This window comes from Phyllobates terribilis, unplaced genomic scaffold, assembly GCF_046119375.1.
Source record: "Phyllobates terribilis strain yellow unplaced genomic scaffold, ASM4611937v1 Scaffold_6__1_contigs__length_29720123, whole genome shotgun sequence".
NCBI lineage: Eukaryota > Metazoa > Chordata > Amphibia > Anura > Dendrobatidae > Phyllobates > Phyllobates terribilis.
The window spans coordinates 51,592-77,322 of NW_027362766.1; positions in this window are offsets into that span (position 1 = coordinate 51,592).

Consider the following 25,731-nt stretch of genomic DNA (forward strand, 5'->3'; position numbering starts at 1 on the left):
TATACATATACACATTATACGGCCACATGAGCTACGCATTATACATATACACATTATACGGCCACATGAGCTACGCATTATACATATACACATTATACGGCCACATGAGCTACGCATTATACATATACACATTATACGGCCACATGAGCTACGCATTATACATATACACATTATACGGCTACATGACATTATACGGACACATGAGCTACACATTATACATATACACATTATACATCCACATGAGCTACGCATTATACATAAACACATTATACGACCTCATGAGCTACGCATTATACATATACACATTATACGGCCACATGAGCTACGCATTATACATATACACATTATACAGCCACATGAGCTACGCATTATACATATACACATTATACGGACACATGAGCTAAGCATTATACATATACACATTATACGGCTACATGACATTATACGGACACATGAGCTACACATTATACATATACACATTATACATCCACATGAGCTACGCATTATACATAAACACATTATACGACCTCATGAGCTACGCATTATACATATACACATTATACGGACACATGAGCTACGCATTATACATATACACATTATACGGACACATGAGCCACGCATTATACATATACACATTATACGGCCACATGAGCTACGCATTATACATATACACATTATACGGCCACATGAGCTACGCATTATACATATACACATTATACGGCCACATGAGCTACGCATTATACATATACACATTATACGGCCACATGAGCCACGCATTATACATATACACATTATACGGCCACATGAGCTACGCATTATACATGTACACATTATACGGCCACATGAACTACGCATTATACGGCCACATGAGCTACGCATTATACATATACACATTATACGGCCACATGAGCTACGCATTATACATATACACATTATACGGCCACATGAGCTTCGCATTATACATATACACATTATACGGCCACATGAGCTACTCATTATACATATACACATTATTCGGACACATGAGCTACCTATTATACATATACACATTATACGGACACGAGCTACGCATTATACATATACACATTATACGGCCACATGACCTACGCATTATACACGTACACATTATACGGCCACATGAGCTACGCATTATACATATACACATTATACGGCCACATGAGCTACGCATTATACATATACACATTATACGGCCACATGAGCTACGCATTATACATATACACATTATACGGCCACATGAGCTACGCATTACACATATACACATTATACGGCCACATGAGCTACGCATTATACATATACACATTATACGGCCACATGAGCTACGCATTATACATATACACATTATACGGCCACATGACCTACAAATTATACATATACACATTATACGGCCATATGAGCTAAAAATTATACATATACTCATTATACGGCCACATGAGCTACACATTATACATATACACATTATACGGCCACATGAGCTACGCATTATACATATACACATTATACGGCCACATGAGCTACGCATTATACATATACACATTATACGGCCACATGAGCTACGCATTATACATATACACATTATACGGCCACATGAGTTACGCATTATACATATACACATTATACGGCCACTTGACCTACACATTATACATATACACATTATACGGCCACATGAGCTACGCATTATACATATACACATTATACGGCCACATGAGCTACGCATTATACATATACACATTATTCGGACACATGAGCTACGCATTATACATATACACATTATACGGACACATGACCTACGCATTATACATATACACATTATACGGCCACATGACCTACGCATTATACGGACACATGACCTAAGCATTATACATATACACATTATACGGACACATGACCTACACATTATACGGACACATGAGGTACGCATTATACGGACACATGAGCTACGCATTATACATATACACATTATACGGACACATGACCTACACATTATACATATACACATTATACGGCCACATGACCTACACATTATACGGACACATGAGCTACGCATTATACATATATACATTATACGGACACATGACCTACACATTATACCGACACATGAGCTACGCATTATATATATACACATTATACGGACACATGACCTACACATTATACATATACACATTATACGGCCACGTGACCTACACATTATACATATACACATTATACGGACACATGAGCTACGCATTATACATATACACATTATACGACCTCATGAGCTACGCATTATACATATACACATTATACGGACACATGAGCTACGCATTATACATATACACATTATACGGCCTCATGAGCTACACATTATACATATACACATTATACGGCCACATGACCTACACATTATACATATACACATTATACGGACACATGAGCTACGCATTATACATATACACATTTATACGGACACATGAGCTACGCATTATACATAAACACATTATACGACCTCATGAGCTACGCATTATACATATACACATTATACGGACACATGAGCTACGCATTATACATATACACATTATACGGCCTCATGAGCTACACATTATACATATACACATTATACGGCCACATGACCTACACATTATACATATACACATTATACGGCCACATGAGCTACGCATTATACATATACACATTATACAGCCACATGAGCTACGCATTATACATATACACATTATACGGACACATGAGCTAAGCATTATACATATACACATTATACGGCTACATGACATTATACGGACACATGAGCTACACATTATACATATACACATTATACATCCACATGAGCTACGCATTATACATATACACATTCTATGGCCACATGAGCTACGCATTATACATATATACATTATACGGCCACATGAGCTACGCACTATACATATACACATTATACGGCCACATGAGCTACGCATTATACATATACACATTATACGGCCACATGAGCTACGCATTATACATATACACATTATACGGCCACATGAGCTACGCATTATACATATACACATTATACGGCCACATGAGCTACGCATTATACATATACACATTATACGGACACATGACCTACGCATTATACATATACACATTATACGGACACATGACCTACGCATTATACATATACACATTATACAGCCTCATGAGCTACGCATTATACATATACACATTATACGGACACATGAGCTACGCATTATACATATACACATTATACGGACACATGAGCTATGCATTATACATATACACATTATTCGGCCACATGAGCTACGCATTATACATATACACATTATACGGCCACATGAGCTACGTGTAGCATCGACGTCTCTGCCCCGTTCTAGGCAGAGACGCCGTCCCTCTCACCTCCCCGCTCCTGGCGCGGCGTCCTCCAGCGCTGCTCTCCCCGCTGCTTCCGGCGCGCGCTCCTTCCCCGGCAGTGTGCTTAGGGCGCGCGCGCTACCCCTCTCTTAAAGGGACCGCGCGCGCCGTCCTAAGGAGTCCCCGGCCAATTGCCGGAGGACCTCCCATATAAAGGGCACCTCCTCCAAAATGGAGGTGCCCGAGCAATGTTGTTTGCACCTGTGTCTCACCTGTGCTTCAGCCCTCAGGTCCCGTTGCCAGTTACCTGCCAGATTCCTGCCAGCTTGCTGCCTTTGTCCTGCCTGATATCCAGTCACCTGCCTGCTAGCCTGAGGTCCGACGGTCTGCCTTCCAACTCCTGTCAGTCTGTCTATGGACCAGCTTGCCCGCTCACCTGGGAGCGCACACCTGTTACCTGCCTGCTAGCCTACCTGGAGGCTCCGCCGTCACGTGCTGTGACCATCTGCCTTTCCAGAGACTCCTGCCCGCTCACCTGGGAGCGCACACCTGTTACCTGCCTGCTAGCCTACCTGGAGGCTCCGCCGTCACGTGCTGTGACCATCTGCCTTTCCAGAGACTCCTGCCCGCTCACCTGGGAGCGCCCACCTGTTACCTGCCTGCTAGCCTACCTGGAGGCTTCGCCGTCACGTGCTGTGACCACCTACCATTCCAGAGACTCTCGCTTGCTCACCTGGGAGCACACATCTACCATCTGCCTGCTAGCCTACCCGGAGGCTCTGCCATCACAGGTCGTACCTACCCTTTACCCAGAGACTGCCCCGGTCACTTGCCGTAACTCCCTGCCCGTTCATCCAGAGACTGCCCCGGTCACTTGCCGTAACTCCCTGCCCGTTTATCCAGAGACTGCCCCGGTCACTTTCCGTGACCTCCAGCCCGTCCACTCAGAGACTGTCCCGGTCACCTGCTGTGACTGCCTGCCCGTCATCCCTGATTGCCACCCGCTCCCTTACAAGGACCGCCCCCTTGTATAGTAGCTCAGAGGTTCCGCCTCCCAGACCCGTTACAGTTTGCTCGGGCCATGGAACCCGGTGGCACCCAAGCTCCCTCGCTCTCGGACCTGTGTCATGAACTGTCCCGCCAGAGGTCCCAACAGGAGTCCATCCTGGGTCACCTGCGGAATGTCAATTCTCGCCTGGATACTCTGACTGCTCCGCCAGCAACCTCCGCCAGCGCCATGATTCGCAATCCGACAGCTCCGCTGTCCACCAACACTATGGTATCCTACCCCGGACCCCGGCTTTCTGCACCTCCTCGCTTCGGAGGCGACTCCGCTCAGGCTCGGGGCTTCATAAATCAGTGCACCCTGCACTTTGAACTCCTGTCCCACCAGTTTAACTCCGACCGGGCCAAAATTGCCTTCATCATGTCCCATCTCACCGGAGAGGCTCTGGCCTGGCTAAATCCTCTATGGGAGAGAGGAGACCCCCTGGTGTCCAACTTGCCTGCCTTTCTCACGGCCTTCCGGAAAGTCTTCGACGAACCCGGACGGAAGACCTCATCCGCATCGTCACTGCTACGCCTCCGTCAGGGAAGCCTCACCGTGGGCCAATATGCCATACGGTTCCGTACCCTTGCCTCGGAGCTGGCCTGGGATAATGACGCTCTGGTTTCAGTCTTCTGGGAGGGTCTGTCCGGCCGTATTAAAGATGAACTTGCCGGTCGGGACATTCCTACCACCCTCGATGACCTGATAGCTCTTGCCACCCGGATTGACCTGCGGTTCCAGGAGCGTGCCAAAGAGGTCACCCGTGAGAGGAGGTTTCCACGCCTAGCTCCTACTTTTCAGCAACCCGTCACTCCCTCCGTCTCTCCTGAGCCTATGCAGGTCGACCAGACCAAGATGGTCGGTTCTCGCCAAGAATCTCGCCGAGCCGAGGGAAGCTGTTTCTATTGTGGCAGTAAGAAGCACTTCATCCGTTCCTGCCCGGAAAAGCCGGGAAACGCCAGTGTCTAGGACCACTCGGAGAGGTCGTCCTAGACAAAAGTAAGTCCTCTCCGTCTCTGACCTTACCGGTCTCTATTGCTTGGGGAGAAAACCGTCTCTTCAAACTCGCCCATCTGGATTCTGGAGCTGCTGGAAACCTCATCACCCAGTCTCTGGTAGAGAGATACCATATTCCCACCAAGTCCCTGGCGGAGCCATTGTCAGTTGCTTCCGTGGATGGAAGACTTCTCTCGGAGACCATCCTGCTCGTCACCGAACCTATAACCCTACAGGTGGGAATGCTGCACTCTGAGGAGATCTCATTCCATGTGCTGTCCGGACTTTCTCACTCCTTGTTGCTAGGTCTACCTTGGCTCCAGACACATGAACCCGTATTGAACTGGCGGTCCGGTGAAGTACTCCGATGGGGTCCTGACTGCCATAGGACCTGCCTGGTTCCGGTCCGTCCACTTCGCCCTCAGCCTACTCCAGCTAACTTACCTGGTCTCCCGGCTCCCTACTGGCCCTATGCGGACGTCTTCGGTAAGAAGGAAGCTGAGACGTTGCCGCCCCATAGGCCATACGATTGCCCGATCGACCTGGTACCTGGCACCACTCCTCCCCGTGGGCGTATCTACCCGTTATCTGCAGCAGAGACCCGAGCCATGTCTGAGTACATTGAAGAGAATCTGGCTAGGGGATTTATCCGAAAATCTACCTCCCCGGCTGGAGCCGGATTCTTCTTTGTCAAAAAGAAAGACGGCTCGCTACGTCCCTGTATTGACTACAGAGGACTCAATCTCATTACGGTAAAAAACAAATATCCCCTGCCACTCATCTCCGAATTGTTTGACCGGCTCAAGGGCGCCAGGATCTTCTCCAAGCTGGATCTTCGAGGAGCGTATAATCTGGTCCGTATCCGTCAAGGAGACGAGTGGAAGACGGCATTCAATACCCGGGACGGTCACTACGAGTACCTTGTGATGCCCTTCGGTCTCTGTAATGCTCCCACGGTCTTTCAGGAACTAGTCAATGACATCTTCCGTGACCTCCTGTACTCCTGCGTAGTGGTATACCTGGACGATATCTTGGTCTTCTCTCCGGATCTCCCCACACACCGGAGGGATGTTCGTCAGGTCCTGCTTAGGCTTCGGCAGAACCACCTTTACGCCAAATACGAGAAGTGCCTCTTCGATCAGACCTCCCTTCCGTTCTTGGGCTATGTCATCTCCCAAACAGGTCTGCAAATGGATCCCGAGAAGCTCTCTTCCGTTCTAAAATGGCCTCGTCCTGAAGGTTTGAAGGCGATACAGCGATTCCTGGGCTTCGCTAATTATTATCGTCTTTTCATCCCACACTTCTCGTCTCGGACTGCTCCCATATCTGCACTTACCCGTAAGGGGGCTAACCCCAGGATATGGTCGCCTGAAGCCGAGGAGGCCTTCCTTTCCCTAAAGAAAGCCTTCGCCTCTGCTCCCGTCCTGCACCGTCCGGACTGTAATAAACAATTCTACCTGGAGGTTGATGCTTCCTCCTCCGGAGCCGGAGCGGTGCTCACCCAGAAGTCTTCTACCGGGAGAATGGTAACGTGCGGCTTCTTCTCCAAAATCTTCTCCTCGTCAGAGCGCAACTACTCCATTGGAGACCGGGAATTGCTAGCCATCAAATTGGCACTAGGAGAGTGGCGCTATCTGCTTGAAGGGGCTCTCTACCCGGTAATTATCTACACGGATCACAAAAACCTGGCATATCTCCAAAATGCCCAGAGGCTCAATCCTCGCCAGGCCCGGTGGTCGTTGTTTTTTGCCCGCTTCGACTTCACTCTTCATTTCCGTCCGGCGGACAAGAACGTCAAAGCTGATGCCTTGTCTCGGTCTTTCCTGTCCTCCGATCAAGAGGAGGAACCTACGCACATCATCGACTCCTCCAAGGTGATGAATGTGGCTCCCTTGGATCTAACTCGTCTTCCACCCGGTAAGACGTTCATAGCTGTGCCAGATCGGGAGAGGGTTCTTCGCTGGGGACATTCTTCTAAACTAGCTGGCCATGCTGGCCAAAAAAAGACCTTTCAACTTATTTCCCGGCATTACTGGTGGCCTACCCTACGTAAGGACGTGGTAGACTTCGTCGCGGCCTGTTCATCCTGTGCTCATAACAAAGTTCCCCGACATCTACCTGCCGGCCATCTCCTGCCCCTTCCCGTACCTGCTGCTCCTTGGCAACACATCGCTATGGACTTTATCACCGACCTTCTAGTTTCTGCCGGTTGTACCGTCATTTGGGTTGTCGCTGACCGTTTTTCTAAGATGGCCCACTTCATTCCCCTGCCTGGTCTTCCGTCTGCACCCGAGTTGGCTAAAGACTTTATCCGCCACATCTTCCGTCTCCATGGTCTGCCCCTCCACATCGTGTCGGATCGTGGGGTTCAGTTCACCTCTCGTTTCTGGAGAGCCACTTGTAAGCTGCTGGACATTACCCTGGATTTCTCCTCCGCTTACCACCCTCAGTCCAATGGTCAAGTGGAGGGAATCAATCAGATCTTGTCCAGCTACCTCCGGCACTTCGTGGATGCTCACCACTCGGACTGGGTGGATCTTCTACCGTGGGCCGAGTTCTCTTATAACAACCATGAGAGCGAGTCCTCTTCCAAATCCCCGTTCTTTATAGTTGGTGGCCAACATCCCCGGATTCCACTTCCTGTCTCCGTTTCTGTGGACAACCCTGCTGCGGAGTCTCTTGTCAGCGAATTTTCTACTATTTGGGAGAGCACCAGGTCCGCTCTTCTTCTCTCCTCTGAGCGGATGAAGAGATATGCTGATAAGAGACGTCTGGATCCGCCCCAATTCCGTCCGGGAGACAAGGTTTGGCTCTCATCCAAACATGTGCGGCTCAAAATACCCTCCTACAAGTTGGGTCCTCGATTCATCGGCCCCTTCGAAGTCCTCAGGCAAATTAACCCTGTGGCCTACAAATTAAAACTCCCGGCCACCCTACGGATCCCCAACTCCTTCCACGTATCTCTCCTCAAACCCGTTGTCTTTAACTCTTTTTCCAAAAATCCAGGTGCCCCTCCTGCTCCGGTTTCCGCTGATGACATCTTTGAGGTAGAGAGTATTCTGGCCTCCAAGAGGGTAAGAGGAAAAACCTTTTTTCTGGTAGATTGGAAGGGGTTTGGTCCTGAGGAGAGAACTTGGGAACCCAGGGAGAACATCAACGCCCGGCTTCTCCTTGAAAAATTTCTTTCTGGCCTAAAAAAGAGGGGGCCTAAAGGGGGGGTACTGTAGCATCGACGTCTCTGCCCCGTTCTAGGCAGAGACGCCGTCCCTCTCACCTCCCCGCTCCTGGCGCGGCGTCCTCCAGCGCTGCTCTCCCCGCTGCTTCCGGCGCACGCTCCTTCCCCAGCAGTGTGCTTAGGGCGCGCGCGCTCCCCCTCTCTTAAAGGGACCGCGCGCGCCGTCCTAAGGAGTCCCCGGCCAATTGCCGGAGGACCTCCCATATAAAGGGCACCTCCTCCAAAATGGAGGTGCCCGAGCAATGTTGTTTGCACCTGTGTCTCACCTGTGCTTCAGCCCTCAGGTCCCGTTGCCAGTTACCTGCCAGTTACCTGCCAGATTCCTGCCAGCTTGCTGCCTTTGTCCTGCCTGATATCCAGTCACCTGCCTGCTAGCCTGAGGTCCGACGGTCTGCCTTCCAACTCCTGTCAGTCTGTCTATGGACCAGCTTGCCCGCTCACCTGGGAGCGCACACCTGTTACCTGCCTGCTAGCCTACCTGGAGGCTCCGCCGTCACGTGCTGTGACCATCTGCCTTTCCAGAGACTCCTGCCCGCTCACCTGGGAGCGCACACCTGTTACCTGCCTGCTAGCCTACCTGGAGGCTCCGCCGTCACGTGCTGTGACCATCTGCCTTTCCAGAGACTCCTGCCCGCTCACCTGGGAGCGCCCACCTGTTACCTGCCTGCTAGCCTACCTGGAGGCTTCGCCGTCACGTGCTGTGACCACCTACCATTCCAGAGACTCTCGCTTGCTCACCTGGGAGCACACATCTACCATCTGCCTGCTAGCCTACCCGGAGGCTCTGCCATCACAGGTCGTACCTACCCTTTACCCAGAGACTGCCCCGGTCACTTGCCGTAACTCCCTGCCCGTTCATCCAGAGACTGCCCCGGTCACTTGCCGTAACTCCCTGCCCGTTTATCCAGAGACTGCCCCGGTCACTTTCCGTGACCTCCAGCCCGTCCACTCAGAGACTGTCCCGGTCACCTGCTGTGACTGCCTGCCCGTCATCCCTGATTGCCACCCGCTCCCTTACAAGGACCGCCCCCTTGTATAGTAGCTCAGAGGTTCCGCCTCCCAGACCCGTTACACTACGCATTATACATATACACATTATACGGCCACATGAGCTACACATTATACATATACACATGATACGGCCACATGAGCTACGCATTATACATATACACATTATACGGACACATGAGCTACGCATTATACATATACACATTATACGGCCTCATGAGCTAAGCATTATACATATACACATTATACGGCCACATGACCTACACATTATACATATACACATTATACGGACACATGACCTACACATTATACGAACACATGAGCTACGCATTATACATATACACATTATACGGACACATGAGCTACGCATTATACATATACACATTATACGGCCACATGACCTACACATTATACGGCCACATGAGCTACGCATTATACATATACACATTATACGGCCACATGAGCTACGCATTATACATATACACATTATACGGCCACATGAGCTACGCATTATACATATACACATTATACGGCCACATGAGCTACGCGTTATACATATACACATTATACGGCCACATGAGCTACGCATTATACATACAGTGCCTACAAGTAGTATTCAACCCCCTGCAGATTTAGCTGGTTTGATAAGATGCAAATAATTAGAGCCTTCAAACTGCAAACGAGAGTAGGTTTTATGAACAGAAGCATAAATCTTACAAACCAAAAAGTTATGTTGCTCAGTTGAATTTTATTAAATTTTAAACATAAAAGTGTGGGTCAATTATTATACAACCCCTATGTTTAATATTTTGTGGAATAACCCTTGTTTGCAATTACAGCTAATAATCGTCTTTTATAAGACCTGATCAGGCCGGCACAGGTCTGTGGAGTTATCTTGGCCCACTCCTCCATGAAGATCTTCTCCAAGTTATCTAGGTTCTTTGGGTGTCTCATGTGGACTTTATTCTTGAGCTCCTTCCACAAGTTTTCAATTGGGTTAAGGTCAGGAGACTGACTAGGCCACTCCAACACCTTGACTTTTTCCCTCTTGAACCAGGCCTTGGTTTTCTTGGCTGTGTGCTTTGGGTCGTTGTCTTGTTGGAAGATGAATTTACGACCCATCTTAAGGTCCTTGATGGAGGAGCGGAGGTTCTTGGCCAAAATCTCCAGGTAGGCCGTGCTATCCATCTTCCCATGGATGCGGACCAGATGGCCAGGCCCCTTGGCTGAGAAACAGCCCCACAGCATGATGCTGCCACCACCATGCTTGACTGTAGGGATGGTATTCTTGGGGTCGTATGCAGTGCCATCCAGTCTCCAAACGTCACGTGTGTGGTTGGCACCAAAGATCTCGATCTTGGTCTCATCAGACCATAGAACCTTGAACCAGTCTGTCTCAGAGTCCTCCAAGTGATCATGAGAAAACTGTACACGAGCCTTGACATGACGCTTTGAAAGTAAAGGTACCTTACGGGCTCGTCTGGAACGGAGACCATTGCGGTGGAGTACGTTACTTATGGTATTGACTGAAACCAATGTCCCCACTGCCATGAGATCTTCCCGGAGCTCCTTCCTTGTTGTCCTTGGGTTAGCCTTGACTCTTCGGACAAGCCTGGCCTCGGCACGGGAGGACACTTTCAAAGGCTGTCCAGGCCGTGGAAGGCTAACAGTAGTTCCATAAGCCTTCCACTTACGGATGATGCTCCCAACAGTGGAGAAAGGTAGGCCCAACTCCTTGGAAAGGGTTTTGTACCCCTTGCCAGCCTTGTGACCCTCCACGATCTTGTCTCTGATGGCCTTGGAATGCTCCTTTGTCTTTCCCATGTTGACCATGTCTGAGTGCTGTTCACAAGTTGGGGAGGGTCTTAAAGAGTCAGAAAAGGCTGGCAAAAGAGATCTTTAATCCACACATGTGAAGCTCATTATTCTTGGTGCCTGAACTACTTCTTAATACTTTAGGGGGACCAAAAAGAATTCTTGTGGTTTGAGGGGTTGAATAATAAATGACACTCTGAATTAACTTTTAACGTTTTAAAAAAAAAACAAAAAAAAACAATATTTGCTGCAGTGTATTTCCCACTTCCAGGCTGATCTACAGTACAAATGACACAATGCCAAGTTAATTCTGCATGTGTCAACCAGCTAAATCTGCAGGGGGTTGAATACTACTTGTAGGCACTGTATACACATTATACGGACACATGAGCTACGCATTATACATATACACATTATACGGCCACATGACCTACACATTATACGGACACATGAGCTACACATTATACGGCCACATGAGCTACGCATTATACATATACACATTATACGGCCACATGAGCTACGCATTATACATATACACATTATACGGCCAAATGAGCTACGCATTATACATATACACATTATACGGCCACATGAGCTACGCACTATACATGTACACATTATACGGCCACATGAGCTACGCATTATACATATACACATTATACGGCCACATGAGCTACGCATTATACATATACACATTATACGGCCACATGAGCTACGCACTATACATGTACACATTATACAGCCACATGAGCTACGCATTATACATATACACATTATACGGCCATATGAGCTACGCATTATACATATACACATTATACGGCCACAAGAACTACGCATTATACATATACACATTATACGGCCACATGAGCTACACATTATACGGCCACATGAGCTACGCATTATACATAAACACATTATACGGCCACATAAGCTACGCATTATACATAAACACATTATACGGCCACATGAGCTACGCATTATACATATACACATTATACGAACACATGACCAACGCATTATACATATACATATTATACGGCCACATGACCTACACATTATACGGACACATGAGCTACACATTATACATATACACATTATACGGCCACATGACCTACACATTATACATATACACATTATACGGACACATGACCTACATATTATACATATACACATTATACGGCCACATGAGCTATGCATTATACATATACACATTATACGGCCACATGAGCTACGCATTATACATATACACATTATACGGCCACATGACCTACACATTATACGGACACATGACCTACATATTATACATATACACATTATACGGACACATGAGCTATGCATTATACATATACACATTATACGGCCACATGAGCTACGCATTATACATATACACATTATACGGACACATGACCTACATATTATACATATACACATTATACGGAGACATGAGCTATGCATTATACATATACACATTATACGGCCACATGAGCTACGCATTATACATATACACATTATACGGACACATGACCTACATATTATACATATACACATTATACGGACACATGAGCTATGCATTATACATATACACATTATAAGGCCACATGAGCTACGCATTATACACATACACATTATACGGACACATGAACTACGCATTATACATATACACATTATACGGCCACATGAGCTACGCATTATACATATACACATTACACGGCCACATGAGCTACGCATTATACATATACACATTATAAGGCCACATGAGCTACGCATTATACATATACACATTATATTTAATCAAGAATACACACAACTGCTTAAAGGCAAAATACTCCCACTATGGGTTCAAGAATACACACAGCTGCTTGAAAGCAAAATACTCCACCAGATATGGGTTCAAGAATACACACAACTGCTGAAAAGCAAAATACTCCACCAGAAATGGGTTCAAGTATACACACAGCTGCTTAAAGGCAAAATACTCCAGATATGGGTTCAAAAATATACACAACTGTTTAAAGGCAAAATACTCCCACAGACATGTGTTCAAGAATACAGACAGCTGCTGAAAGGCAAAATACTCCGTCAGATATGGGTTTAAGAATACACACAGCTGCTTAAAGGCAAAATACTGCACTAGATATGTGTTCAAGAATACACACAGCTGCTTAAAAGCAAAATACTCATACAGATATGGGTTCAAGAATACACACATCTGCTTAAAGGCAAAATACTCCACCAGATATGGGTTCAAGAATACACACAGCTGCTTAAAGGCAAAATACTCCCACAGATATGTGTTCAAGTATATACACAGCTACTTAAAGGCAAAATGCTCCACCAGATATGAGTTCAAGAATACACACAGCTGCTTAAAGGCAAAATACTCCCACAGATATGTGTTCAAGTATATACACAGCTACTTAAAGGCAAAATGCTCCACCAGATATGGGTTCAAGAATACAGACAGCTGCTGAAAGGCAAAATACTCCATCAGATATAGGTTCAAGAATACACACAGCTGCTGAAAGGCAAAATACTCCGTCAGATATGGGTTTAAGAATACACACAGCTGCTTAAAGGTAAAATACTCCACAGATATGGGTTCAATAATACACACAGCTGCTTAAAGACAAAATACTCCCACAGATATGTGTTCAAGAATACGCACAACGGCTTAAAGGCAAAATACTCCATCAGATATGGGTTCAAGAATACACACAGCAGCTTAAAAGCAAAATACTCCCACAGATAGGGGTTCAAGAATACACACAGCTGCTTAAAGGCAAAATACTCCTACTGATATGGGTTCTAGAATACACAGAGCTGCTTAAAGGCAAAATACTACCACAGATATGTGTTCAAGAATACACGCAACTGCTTAAAAGCAAAATACTACCACAGATATGTGTTCAAGAATACACACAGCTGCTTAAAGTCAAAATACTCCACCAGATATGTGTTCAAGAATACACACAGCTGATTAAAGGCAAAATACTCCACCAGATATGGGTTCAAGAATACACACAGCTGCTTAAAGGCAAAATAGTCCCACAGATATGAGTTCAAGAATACACACAATGGCTTAAAGGCAAAATACTCCACCAGATATGGGTTCAAGAATACACACAGCTGCTTAAAGGCAAAATAGTCCCACAGATATGAGTTCAAAAATACACACAACTGCTTAAAGGCAAAATACTCCCACAGATATGGGTCCAAGAATAGACACAGATGCTTAAAGGCAAAATACTTCACCAGATATGGGTTCAAGAATACACACAACTGCATAAAGGCAAAATACTCCACCAGATATGGGATCAAGAATACACACAACTGCTTAAAGGCAAAATACTCCCACAGATATGGGATCAAGAATACACACAGCTGCTTAAAAGCAAAATACTCCCACAGATAGGGGTTCAAGAATACACACAGCTGCTTAAAGGCAAAATACTCCACCAGATATGGGTTCAAGAATACACACAGCTACTTAAAGGCAAAATACTCCCCCAGATATAGGTTCAAGAATACACACAGCTGCTTAAAGGCAAAATACTCCCACAGATATGGGTTCAAGAATACACACAGCAGCTTAAAAGCAAAATACTAGACCACATATGGGTTCAAGAATACACACAGCTGCTGAAAGGCAAAATACTAAATCAGATATGGGTTCAAGAATACACACAGCTGCTTAAAAGCAAAATACTCCCACAGATATGTGTTCAAGAATACACACAACTGCTTAAAGGCAAAATACTCCACCAGATATGGGATCAAGAATACACATAACTGCTTAAAGGCAAAATACTCACACAGATATGTGTTCAAGAATACACACAACAGCTTAAAGGCAAAATACTCCACCAGATATGGGATCAAGAATACACATAACTGCTTAAAGGCAAAATACTCCTACAGATATGGGTTCAAGAATGCACACAGCTGCTTAAAGGCAAAATACACCACCAGATATGGGTTCAAGAAAACACACAGCTGCTTAAAGGCAAAATACTCCACCAGATATGGGTTCAAGAATACACACAGCTGCTTAAAGGCAAAATACTCCACCAGATATGGGTTCAAGAAAACACACAGCTGCTTAAAGGCAAAATACTCCACCAGATATGGGTTCAAGAAAGCACACAGCTGCTTAAAGGCAAAATACACCACCAGATATGGGTTCAAGAAAACACACAGCTGCTTAAAGGCAAAATACTCCACCAGATATGTGTTCAAGAATACACACAGCTGCTTAAAGGCAAAATACTCCCACAGATATGGGTTCAAGAATACACACAGCTGCTGAAAGGCAAAATACTCCATCAGATATGGGTTCAAGAATACACACAGCTGCTTAAAAGCAAAATACTCCCACAGATATGTGTTCAAGAATACACACAACTGCTTAAAGGCAAAATACTCCACCAGATATGGGATCAAGAATACACATAACTGCTTAAAGGCAAAATACTCCATCAGATATGGGTTCAAAAATATACACAGCTGCTTAAAAGCACAATTCTCCACCAGATATGGGTTCAAGAATACACACAGCTGCTTAAAGGCAAAATACTCCCACAGATATGGGTTCAAGAATACACACAGCTGCTTAAAGGCAAAATACTCCACCAGATATGGGTTCAAGAATATACACAGCTACTTAAAGGCAAAATACTCCCCCCAAGATATAGGTTCAAGAATACACACAGCTGCTTAAAGGCAAAATACTCCCACAGATATGGGTTCAAGAATACACACAGCTGCTGAAAGGCAAAATACTCCATCAGATATGGGTTCAAGAATACACACAGCTGCTTAAAAGCAAAATACTCCCACAGATATGTGTTCAAGAATACACACAACTGCTTAAAGGCAAAATACTCCACCAGATATGGGATCAAGAATACACATAACTGCTTAAAGGCAAAATACTCCCACAGATATGTGTTCAAGAATACACACAATACTCCACCAGATATGGGATCAAGAATACACATAACTGCTTAAAGGCAAAATACTCCTACAGATATGGGTTCAAGAATGCACACAGCTGCTTAAAAGCACAATTCTCCACCAGATATGGGTTCAAGAATACACACAGCTGCTTAAAGGCAAAATACTCCACCAGATATGTGTTCAAGAAAACACACAGCTGCTTAAAGGCAAAATACTCCACCAGATATGGGTTCAAGAATACACACAGCTGCTTAAAGGCAAAATACTCCACCAGATATGGGTTCTAGAATACACACAACTGCTTAAAGGCAAAATACTCCGCCAAATATGGGTTCAAGAATACACACAGCTGCTTAAAGACAAAATACTCCACCAGATATGTGTTCAAGAATACACACAGCTGCTTAAAGGCAAAATACTCCCACAGATATGGGTTCAAGAATACACACAGCTGCTGAAAGGCAAAATACTCCATCAGATATGGGTTCAAGAATACACACAGCTGCTTAAAAGCAAAATACTCCCACAGATATGTGTTCAAGAATACACACAACTACTTAAAGGCAAAATACTCCACCAGATATGGGATCAAGAATACACATAACTTCTTAAAGGCAAAATACTCCCACAGATATGTGTTCAAGAATACACACAACGGCTTAAAGGCAAAATACTCCACCAGATATGGGATCAAGATTCTTGATCCCATATCTGGTGGAGTATTTTGCCTTTAAGCCGTTGTGTGTATTCTTGATTCAAGAATACACATAACTGCTTAAAGGCAAAATACTCCATCAGATATGGGTTCAAGAATATACACAGCTGCTTAAAACTACAATTCTCCACCAGATATGGGTTCAAGAATACACACAGCTGCTTAAAGGGAAAATACTCCACCAGATATGGGTTCAAGAAAACACACAGCTGCTTAAAGGCAAAATACTCCACCAGATATGGGTTCTAGAATACACACAACTGCTTAAAGGCAAAATACTCCACCAAATATGGGTTCAAGAATACACACAGCTGCTTAAAGACAAAATACTCCACCAGATATGTGTTCAAGAATACACACAGCTGCTTAAAGGCAAAATACTCCCACAGATATGGGTTCACGAACACACACAGCTGCTTAAAGGCAAAATACTCCTACAGATATGGGTTCAAGAATACACACAGCTGCTTAAAAGCAAAATACTGCTACAGATATGGGTTCAAGAATACACACAGCTGCTTAAAGGAAAAATACTCCCACAGATAGGGGTTCAAGAATACACACAGCTGCTTAAAGGCAAAATACTCCTCCAGATATGGGTTCAAGAAAACACACAGCTGCTTAAAGGCAAAATACTCCACCAGATATGGGTTCTAGAATACACACAACTGCTTAAAGGCAAAATACTCCACCAAATATGGGTTCAAGAATACACACAGCTGCTTAAAGACAAAATACTCCACCAGATATGTGTTCAAGAATACACACAGCTGCTTAAAGGCAAAATACTCCCACAGATATGGGTTCAAGAATACACACAGCTGCTTAAAGGCAAAATACTCCCACAGGTATGGGTTCACGAACACACACAGCTGCTTAAAGGCAAAATACTCCTACAGATATGGGTTCCAGAATACACACAGCTGCTTAAAAGCAAAATACTCCCACAGATATGCGTTCAAGAATACACACAGCTGCTTAAAGGCAAAATACTGCTACAGATATGGGTTCAAGAATACAGACAGCTGCTTAAAGGAAAAATACTCCCACAGATAGGGGTTCAAGAATACACACAGCTGCTTAAAGGCAAAATACTCCTACAGATATGGGTTCAAGAATACACACAGCTGCTTAAAAGCAAAATACTCCCACAGATAGGGGTTCAAGAATACACACAGCTGCTTAAAGGCAAAATACTCCACCAGATATTGGTTCAAGAATACACACAGCTATTTAAAGGCAAAATACTCCCCCAGATATAGGTTCAAGAATACACACAGCTGCTTAAAGGCAAAATACTCCCACAGATATGGGTTCAAGAATACACACAGCAGCTTAAAAGCAAAATACTCCACCACATATGGGTTCAAGAATACACACAGCTGCTGAAAGGCAAAATACTCCATCAGATATGGGTTCAAGAATACACACAGCTGCTTAAAAGCAAAATACTCCCACAGATATGTGTTCGAGAATACACACAACGGCTTAAAGGCAAAATACTCCACCAGATATGGGATCAAGAATACACATAACTGCTTAAAGGCAAAATACTCCTACAGATATGGGTTCAAGCATGCACACAGCTGCTTAAAAGCACAATTCTCCACCAGATATGGGTTCAAGAATACACACAGCTGCTTAAAGGCAAAATACTCCACCAGATATGGGTTCAAGAATACACACAGCTGCTTAAAGGCAAAATACTCCACCAGATATGGGTTCAAGATAACACACAGCTGCTTAAAGGCAAAATACTCCACCAGATATGGGTTCAAGAATACACACAGCTGCTTAAAGGCAAAATACTCCACCAGATATGGGTTCAAGAATACACACAGCTGCTTAAAAGCAAAATACTCCCACAGATATGTGTTCAAGAATACACACAACTGCTTAAAGGCAAAATACTCCACCAGATATGGGATCAAGAATACACATAACTGCTTAAAGGCAAAATACTCCCACAGATATGTGTTCAAGAATACACACAACGGCTTAAAGGCAAAATACTCCCACAGATATGGGTTCAAGAATACACACAACTGATTAAAGGCAAAATACTCCCACAGATATGGGTTCTAGAATACACACAACTGCTTAAAGGCAAAATAGTCCACCAAATATGGGTTCAAGAATACACACAGCTGCTTAAAGGCAAAATACTCCCACAGATATGGGTTCTAGAATACACACAACTGCTTAAAGGCAAAATACTCCACCAAATATGGGTTCAAGAATACACACAGCTGCTTAAAGACAAAATACTCCACCAGATATGGGTTCAAGAATACACACAGCTGCTTAAAGGCAAAATACTCCACCAGATATGGGTTCTAGAATACACACAACTGCTTAAAGGCAAAATACTCCACCAAACATGGGTTCAAGAATTCACACAGCTGCTTAAAAGCAAAATACTCCCACAGATATGTGTTCAAGAATACACACAACTGATTAAAGGCAAAATACTCCCACAGATATGGGTTCTAGAATACACACAACTGCTTAAAGGCAAAATACTCCCACAGATATGGGTTCTAGAATACACACAACTGCTTAAAGGCAAAATACTCCACCAAATATGGGTTCAAGAATACACACAGCTGCTTAAAGACAAAATACTCCACCAGATATGGGTTCAAGAATACACACAGCTGCTTAAAGGCAAAATACTCCCACAGATATGGGTTCAAGAATACACACAGCTGCTTAAAGGCAAAATACTCCCACAGATATGGGTTCAAGAATACACACAGCTGCTTAAAGGCAAAATACTCCCACAGATATGGGTTCACGAACACACACAGCTGCTTAAAGGCAAAATACTCCTACATATATGGGTTCAAGAATACACACAGCTGCTTAAAAGCAAAATACTCCTACAGATATGCGTTCAAGAATACACACAGCTGCTTAAAGGCAAAATACTGCTACAGATATGGGTTCAAGAATACACACAGCTGCTTAAAGGAAAAATACTCCCCCAGATATGGGTTCAAGAATACACACAGCTGCTTAAAGGCAAAATATTCATACAGAAATGTGTTCAAGAATACATAGAACTCCTTAAAGGCAAAATACTCCTACAGATATGGGTTCAAGAATACATTCAACTGCTTAAAGGCAAAATACTCCTACAGATATGGGTTCAAGAATACACACAGCTGCTTAAAGGCAAAATACTCCCACAGATATGGGTTCAAGAATACACACAGCTGCTTAAAGGCAAAATATTCCTACAGATATGGGTTCAAGAACACATACAACTACTTAAATGCAAAATACTCCTACAGATATGGGTTCAAAAACACATACAACTGCTTAAAGGCAAAATACTCCTACAAATATGGGTTCAAGAACACATACAACTGCTTAAAGGCAAAATACTCCTACAGATATGTGTTCAAGAATACATACAACTGCTTAAAGGCAAAATACTCCTACAGAAATGTGTTCAAGAATACACACATCTGCTTAAAGGCAAAATACTCCTACAGGTATGTGTTCAAGAATACACACAGCTGCTTAAAGGCAAAATACTCCTACAGATATCGGTTCTAGGATACACACAGCTGCTTAAAGGCAAAATACTCCACCAAATATGGGTTCAAGAATACACACAGCTGCTTAAAGGCAAAATACTCCACCAAATATGGGTTCAAGAATACACACAGCTGCTTAAAGGCAAAATACTCCCCCAGACATGAGTTCAAGAATAGACACAGCTGCTTAAAGGCAAAATACTCCTACAGATATGGGTTCAAGAATACACATGACGCGCCCCCTGGGCCAGTGATGTAGTGCGGCGCACGTGTGCGCGGGGGAATACCCGGAGCCGGATCCGATGGGGGTAGTAGTCTCCGAGTGGCGGGGACCCGGTCCGTGCCCAGGGTGGTCAAACTAAGCGTGTGGCAGTCTTTGTAGATGTTAAGTGTCGACTACGCCACCCGTTGATTTGCGGTCGCAAGGCCGCCGCTGCAGAACAGTCCGCTGAGGCCGGTGGTATGTGTGCAGCAATGGTGGTATAACCCCCAACGGGAGAGGTATGGCCTCAGGGCAGCTGGTGCGGGTGAAGGGAGTGATAGAAAGGGCGTTCCGGTACCTTTAGTGCTGGTAGTGCGATGGAACACAGAGACTGATTGCAGTTTTCAATGCTTTACTCACAGATGTTATCAGTGTCAGTCCTGCAGGTGATGACGACCCGAGCCGTGCTGCGTCCACCAGGTACGGGGCTCGACCAACCCCCAGGCAGTTCCAGAGTGTGACCTTGTACTCCTTTCTCCGTTCCTTTCTCTGGCCGTCCCCACTAGGGACCCACCCATGTCCAGCTTCCTCGGGCCTTCTGGTGGCGAAACCTATCTCCGGTTTCCCTGACTCTATGTGGCATGCCTTCGTGGTGAGTGTAGTGAGTGGTCGCGCCAAGACGTGGCCACGACCTCCGGTTCCTGGCTGAGGATAAGTGGCCTCCACCAGTTCGGGATCCGGTACCCTGATCTGCCAACCCTTCACCCGCTGACTCCTAGCGTGTTCGGGTTCCCTCTTCCTTCATGTCTCTGGGCCTTTCTCCAGGTTCCATTCCTTCCTTGTTCCTTGTTCCTTTCCTCTTGTCTTTCTCTCTCTTGCTCCCTTCAGGAGCAGCACCCAGACAGGGCTGCTGCTCCCTGTCACTACTCTTCTCCTCTTCTTCTGTCTGACTGAACTGAACTCCTAAGATGGTGCCCACCTTTTATACTCCCTCTGACACCCGAGCCCAGGTGACTAGCCACCAATGGGCTCCTTCCTATGCCCAGAGTCCCTCCCCTCTCTGCTCCTGCACCACTGGGATATTCCTCCCCCCCTCCCACTCCAGCCAGGGACAGACGCTGTCGTACCTGCACATCTATCTGGTGGGAGTACCGTTGATCTGTCCCCCGGAAATGGGATGTATGTGGTGCATGCAGCTAACTGAGTTCTAGTCCACACTCCATCCTTACCCGGGAGTGGAATACCACACCTCTGGTTCGAGGTGCAATACCCCTGTAGCAGCCGAGCCCTCGGGGTGCTACACACAAAGCTGCTTAAAAGCAAAATACTCTCACAGATATGGGTTCAAGAATACACACAGCTGCTTAAAGGCAAAATACTCCACCAGATATGGGTTCAAGAATACACACAGCTGCTTAAAAGCAAAATACTCCCACAGATATGCGTTCAAGAATACACACAGCAGCTTAAAAGCAAAATACTCCACCAGATATGGGTTCAAGTATACACACAGCTGCTGAAAGGCAAAATACTCCATCAGATATGGGTTCAAGAATACACACAGCTGCTTAAAAGCAAAATACTCCCACAGATATGCGTTCAAAAATACACACAACTGCTTAAAGGCAAAATACTCCACCAGATATGGGATCAAGAATACACATAACTGCTTAAAGGCAAAATACTCCATCAGATATGGGTTCAAGAATATACACAGCTGCTTAAAAGCACAATTCTCCACCAGATATGGGTTCAAGAATACACACAGCTGCTTAAAGGCAAAATACTCCACCAGATATGGGTTCAAGAATACACACAGCTGCTTAAATGCATAATACTCCACCAGATATGGGTTCTAGAATACACACAACTGCTTAAAGGCAAAATATTCCACCAAATATGGGTTCAAGAATACACACAGCTGCTTAAAGACAAAATACTCCACCAGATATGTGTTCAAGAATACACACAGCTGCTTAAAGGCAAAATACTCCCACAGATATGGGTTCAAGAATACACACAGCTGCTTAAAGGCAAAATACTCCCACAGGTATGGGTTCACGAACACACACAGCTGCTTAAAGGCAAAATACTCCTACAGATATGGGTTCAAGAATACACACAGCTGCTTAAAGGAAAAATACTCCCCCAGATATGGGTTCAAGAATACACTCAGCTGCTTAAAGGCAAAATATTCATACAGAAATGTGTTCAAGAATACATAGAACTCCTTAAAGGCAAAATACTCCTACAGATATGGGTTCAAGAATACATTCAACTGCTTAAAGGCAAAATACTCCTACAGATATGGGTTCAAGAATACACACAGCTGCTTAAAGGCAAAATACTCCCACAGATATGGGTTCAAGAATACACACAGCTGCTTAAAGGCAAAATATTCCTACAGATATGGGTTCAAGAACACATACAACTGCTTAAAGGCAAAATACTCCTACAGATATGGGTTCAAGAACACATACAACTGCTTAAAGGCAAAATACTCCTACAAATATGGGTTCAAGAACACATACAACTGCTTAAAGGCAAAATACTCCTACAGATATGTGTTCAAGAATACATACAACTGCTTAAAGGCAAAATACTCCTACAGATATGGGTTCAAGAATGCACACAGCTCCTTAAAGGCAAAATACTCCTACAGATATGTGTTCAAGAATACACACATCTGCTTAAAGGCAAAATACTCCTACAGGTATGAGTTCAAGAATACACACAGCTGATTGAAGGCAAAATACTCCTACAGGTATGTGTTCTAGAATAAACACAACTGCTTAAATGCAAAGTACTCCACCAAATATGGGTTCAAGAATACACACAGCTGCTTAAAAACAAAATTCTCCACCAGATTTGTGTTGAAGAATACACACAGCTGCTTAAAGGCAAAATACTCCAACAGATATCGGTTCTAGAATACACACAGCTGCTTAAAGGCAAAATACTCCACCAAATATGGGTTCAAGAATACACACAGCTGCTTAAAGGCAAAATACTCCCCCAGATATGGGTTCAAGAATATACACAGCTGCTTAAAGGCAAAATACTCCTACAGATATGGGTTCAAGAATACACACAGCTGCTTAAAAGCAAAATACTCCCACAGATATGGGTTCAAGAATACACACAGCTGCTTAAAGGCAAAATACTCCTACAGATATCGGTTCTACAATACACACAGCTGCTTAAAGGCAAAATACTCCACCAAATATGGGTTCAAGAATACACACAACTGCTTAAAGACAAAATACTCCACCAGATATGTGATCAAGAATACACACAGCTGCTGAAAAGCAAATACTCCACCAGATATGGGTTCAAGAATACACACAGCTGCTTAAAGGCAAAATACTCCACCAGATATGGGTTCAAGAATACACACAGCTGCTTAAAGGCAAAATACTCCACCAAATATGGGTTCAAGAATACACACAACTGCTTAAAGGCAAAATACTCCCACAGATATGGGTTCAAGAATACACACAGCTGCTGAAAAGCAAATACTCCACCAGATATGGGTTCAAGAATACACACAGCTGCTTAAAGGCAAAATACTTCACCAGATATGGGTTCAAGAATACACACAGCTGCTTAAAGGCAAAATACTCCCCCAGATATGTGTTCAAGAATACACACAGCTGCTTAAAGGCAAAATACTCCCACAAATATGTGTTCAAGAATACACACAGCTGCTTACAGGCCAAATACTCCTACAGATATCGGTTCTAGAATACACACAGCTGCTTAAAGGCAAAATACTCCACCAGATATGGGTTCAAGAATACACACAGCAGGTTAAAGGCAAAATATTCCTATAGAAATGTGTTCAAGAATGCATACAACTGCTTAAAGGCAAAACACTCCCACAGACATGGGTTCAAGAACACATACAACTGCTTAAAGGCAAAATACTAATACAGATATGTGTTCAAGAATACATACAACTGCTTAAAGGCAAAATACTCGCACAGATATGGGTTCAAGTAGATACACAGCTACTTAAAGGCAAAATGCTCAACCAGATATGGGTTCAAGAATACACACAACTGTTTAAAGGCAAAATACTCCCACAGATATGTGTTCAAGAATACACACAGCTGCTGTAAGGCAAAATACTCCACCAGATATAGGTTCAAGAATGCACACAGCTGCTTAAAGGCAAAATACTTCACCAGACATGGGTTGAAGAATACACACAGCTGCTGAAAGTCAAAATACACCACCAGATATGGATTCAAGAATACACACAGCTGCTTAAAGACAAAATACTCCCACAGATATGGGTTCAAGAATACACACAACTGCTTAAAGGCAAAATACTCCTACAGATATGGGTTCAAGTATATACACAGCTGCTTAAAAGCAAAATACTCCACCGGATTTGTGTTCAAGAATACACACAGCTGCTGAAAGGCAAAATACTCCATTAGATATGGGTTCAAGAATACACACAACTGCTGAAAGGCAAAATACTCCGACAGATATGGGTTCAAGAATACACACAGCTGCTTAAAAGCAAAATACTCCACCAGATATGTGTTCAAGAATACACACAACTGCTGAAAGGCAAAATACTCCATCAGATATGGGTTCAAGAATACACACAGCTGCTTAAAAGCAAAATACTCCCACAGATGTGTTCAAGAATACACACAACGGCTTAAAGGCAAAATACTCCATCAGATATGGGTTCAAGAATACACACAGCTGCTTAAAGGCAAAATACTCCCACAGATATGGGTTCAAGAATACACACAGCAGCTTAAAAGGGAAATACTCCACCAGATATGGGTTCAAGAATACACACAGCTGCTGAAAGGCAAAATACTCCATCAT